Source organism: Monopterus albus, unplaced genomic scaffold (assembly GCF_001952655.1).
Source record: "Monopterus albus unplaced genomic scaffold, M_albus_1.0 scaffold392.1, whole genome shotgun sequence".
NCBI classification, from domain to species: Eukaryota; Metazoa; Chordata; class Actinopteri; order Synbranchiformes; family Synbranchidae; genus Monopterus; species Monopterus albus.
Window position 1 is genome coordinate 387,985 of NW_018128272.1, and position 4,366 is coordinate 392,350.

The 4,366-nt window shown below is 37.6% G+C and overlaps 1 long non-coding RNA gene across 1 annotated transcript in view; it reads left to right on the forward strand.

Annotated features, from left to right (window-relative positions):
* Positions 1–1,548: 1,548 nt before the first annotated feature.
* The window catches only part of LOC109951476 (uncharacterized), an 8,060-nt gene continuing 5,242 nt past the window's right edge, over positions 1,549–4,366 (forward strand). The window contains exons 1-2 of the long non-coding RNA XR_002273608.1: positions 1,549–1,661; positions 1,743–1,885. This is a non-coding gene — a long non-coding RNA (uncharacterized LOC109951476). The remainder of the gene's footprint in view (positions 1,662–1,742; positions 1,886–4,366) is intronic.

A 4,366-nucleotide genomic window follows, 5' to 3' on the forward strand; every position in this document is an offset into this window, starting at 1 on the left:
CAAAAAGGAGAGTAAACATAATCAGTAGTTCAAATTGGTGCTAATGCAGCTATTTGATAACATGTTAGCTATATAAAATTTATTAGGTGTTTGTTAGGTGTTTTACATGAATATTTGATTCAACTGGTTACCATGAATTTGTAAAGGTATATACAAATAGATAAAGATTTGTTCTGAGGGGTAACAACCCAAAAAACCTTAAGACTAAGATGCTAAAACGGCCTGTAGAGCTGAAGGGAGTCAGAGGTTAATCCTGCACGGGTTTTTCACTACAAGCTATCCACTTCACTTTAGACACAGTCATTTGTTTCATTGTTAATGGAAGAAATATTGATTTGTTCAACTAGAATTATAATTTTTACCTGATTAAAGAAATATTACAGCTGTACGACATTAAAAAAAGTGACAGGTAGTGGACAAACTTCTGACTAGTCTGATAATTCCAAGGAAAATATTTTACCTTCCACTGTGAAGGCTCTTCTGTTAGATTGTTTTCTGTTGCAGTCCTTAATGCAGGCATAAACCAAAATATTCCTTTGCAGCGTTGATGATTTTGATAAAACTACTAAGGCAATATTAAGTTTGTATGACATAATTCATTTTTCTATTGGGACTTGCACCACTCAGAGGGGCACATGGTTCCTTTCCAACATTGGGTCTTCATTGACCAGGTCATTCAGCAGGGCGCATACATACACAACCTCCCATAAGGACAAGTACATACTCTGGCATAACTGTTTGTCTTTTTGTTTGTGATAAATATGTAAAAATTTTTAACTCAAAGTCAGCTTTAAGGAAATGTAAATTCTGTGCCTGTGTGTAGATTTAATGAGAGCTGCAGTACACAGCTATGGTGCTTCAGGGCTGGGATGGCTTGTTTTGTTTTCTTGTTGTTGTTGTTTTTTTACTTTGAACTCTAATTTACACCACTGTGAAGACTCATGGGGGATTTACAGATTCACTGTGTGTGAATCTCTGTAATTTCAGAGTCGGAGGGTACATAAACACCGAGAGCCAGTCGTTTTTGAAAAGTTTTCCCTTTCACAACATCTTTGATCCATTTTTATATTTTACCAAGTTCAAGCGCTGAAGTGCTTTCAGAGGAAATGGAAATCAAACAGAATAATCTCCCACCTAAATGTCTATCAAACAATATTACATTACCTTTGAGATGAAAAATCTTAGTCATTCAACCACTGCTATGAATAGTAAACACAACAGAGAAGAAAACTCACATTACAGCTTTGAAAAATACTGGGCCTCAGGGACAATAGACCTGTCAAAAGTCAAAGTCCTATTCATTTTCTGCAAATACAGTGTTTGCAGTTTGAGCAGTATGGTCAGGTCCGCTCTGTGCAACCTGCCTCTCTTTCTTTTCCGCTCTCTTGCTTTTCTTTTTTTTTGGAGGGGATCTGCGTCTCAGCTGTGCCGCCTTGGTAATTAGTGACTCGTGGTTTTGATCACACAGCTGAGACGCGTTAGTTCATTAGTTCTTTTCTTATTTAAACCTAAGGCAGACGCTCCGTCGTCGTCGGAGCATTATGAAGAGTCAACTATACTAATGACATGAGTTTTTTTTTGTTTTGTTATACGTACGTTTACTTTCACGCTGACAGTTCCTGTGCGATTGATTGTTCTCGTACCATGGGTTTTGCCACAAGGTATGTGAGTTATGCAACGCTGACAGTTCCTGTGCGTTGCCAATATACGTACGTGGAGTTCTTTTTGTTTGTATCTGACAGTGATCTTCCCAGCCATGGGTACCTGACAGCTAGCGCTACACCTGCCATACCTGGAGTTCTTCGTTTTCTGCTACTCCTCTGCCGTCCTTTGGTCTTTTTCTCTGCTCGTCCTGGTCTCCTCAACCATCTCCACCTTGCCCCTGGTTCAGTATTATTCATTGACTCTCTTATGATGTTACTTTGTGTTCTTTTTCCAGTAAACCTCCATTTTTCCACTAGCACCTGGGTCAGCACACTTGAGTCCAACCCCAGCTCTCCCTCACCCTCCTGGTGAGGGGGACTCAACCATAACAAGTATCAAGTCTTGAAAGTGAAAATAAGCCTCATTGACAAACTGTGCTTTATCGTTTAATTTAATTTAGAGGACTTGAGAAGTTTCTATGCTAAGAAACACTGAGGATATTTAAAGCAGCTTTGAAATAGTTTAAATTTGGCTTTCCACTTTGTAACTGTGTTGCCAAGCTTTCCTAGTTTCTCTTCACATTGTCAAATCATTAAATGCCTATTTTAAGTAGCTGTAGCATAGCAGTGTATTTTTTTTATTCAGCCATGGAAATAAAATTACTACACCTCCTTGTTTGCCCACAGACTTAAATTTCAAGCCCACCTGTAAAGTGTAAAATGGAACACAGCCAAATTTTAGCCACATTTCTAGAGGTTGACATTGCTTTATTGTATGCTTTACCTGAAATGAACATTACATTTGCATTCATCAGTGGAGCTGAAGCTTTGATGCCATTTTATTGGGCTTATGTCTACATTAATTAATGCTTTCTTATCAAAACCATGCAAAATTATGAAGGTAAATCCACTATAAATTATTAATGGATATATTACTTTTCTTGGTCAGAAACAACTAAGTTTTTTTTTGTGGCAGTAAAGCCCTGCCAAAAATTTTCACCTTTACAACTATGCTTTTGTAGACCTTTAATTGTTCCCCTGCTGTAGCTGGAGCCTACAGTTGGCTTTGCCATTCAATAATAATGAGATACTAGGGCCAAACCTGTGGTCAGCTTCACCACCACTCGTGAGTGACCCAGTGACATGAAAGTCAGTCCCGGGTAGTTCAGTCTAGCATGGCGGTGAATCAGTGAAGCATGTTGTGATGGCCAGATTGTTTTGTAAATCAGTGATCACACTGTGAGAGTAACACATTAGATGCCAAATATGATTCAATATATTACAGCCAAATGTTAAAATTTACAAATGTATTGATTTGAAATTTTATGGCCATCCAGTTTTCATGAGTGTGGGCTGGAACAATCCATTCCTGGTCTTTGAGTCAATATATTATATCACCCAGCTACAGTGTGTAGCCAACTTGGATGAGGACTCCATTGGATGAGCATAAATAAGAAATTAACTTTCCCTTTTCCAGTGCAACTGGTCAGTGACAGGTCAGGTGTAAATTTTGGAGACATGCAACACTCCAAAAGACAAGGATAATGGTTAAAAACAACAGAAATGATACACTCCAGAAACATTGTCACCAAGTACTGAAAAAAGCTATTTTTTCTATGCCACTTTTGTCATTGATTAAACTAAAGTACAGCATTTAATAAATCTTTCCGTATCCAATTTTATGGAATCAACATGGTAACTGTGACCATTTGTGTTGAAAATGGATGTTAAATGAGCTTGCGTTCATGGTATTTGGCCATTAGCAATTACGTTTTTCAGTAAAACTCACTTGTAATTACCAGTGTGTCAAGGTGTAAAACATAAAGCAGACATTCTGTTTTCTTGTTGCTGGCTTTCCTGTGTTGTTGGCTTGACTTGTGTGGGAAAGTTTGTGCATTAATTTATTTCTACATATACCAGAAAGGGAGTGTAGAAATATAAAAGAAGTGACATTTATGAAAGGAGTAATCAACCTCATTTGACTCTCAACCCCTGAAAATACACAGATGTATGCTCACAGTCCCTGCTAAAGTGTGAAACAGGAGAATGGTAAACTCGGACACATTTTAGACAATGGAACCCATGAATTCCACAAGTTTACTTGAGTTCAGAGATGAGCCTTGGAATATACAGTGAGGAACAGAAGTATTTGAACACCCTGCAATTTTGCAAGTTCTCCCACTTAGAAATCATGGAGGGGTCTGAAATTCACATTGTAGGTTCATTCCCACTCTGAGAGACAGAATAAAAAAGATTTTCAGGAAATCACATTGTATGATTTTTAAAGAATTTATTTGTCTTGCACTGCTGAACATAAGTATTTGAACACCTGAGAAAATCAGTGTTACAGTTTTTCTCTATCGCTTTCATTCATTTCTCACAACAGAATTAAAGTTTGCAGATCTCCAAGTGCATTTTTCAAAACAACACGTACAAACTGCACAACATAGTGGATAACCGGAAAAATCGTGTCACCTGCTCAAAATGTTTTGTCTATCGTGCAAAAGTGTGTTTTTTCATCAATCATTGTGTCAGAGGCAGCAGAATCCCATATTATTTCCTCAACAATGTGAAAGTGACAGGCAAAATTATTAGTCATGTTGTCAGTAGAACATCATACTCAGTTTTTGTTATTTACTGTAAACTATACTCAACTCAGGTTTTGATGACTAGAAACCACTAAATTACCGTACTGGTGTGTGTCATAATTTACAGTGTCCCTC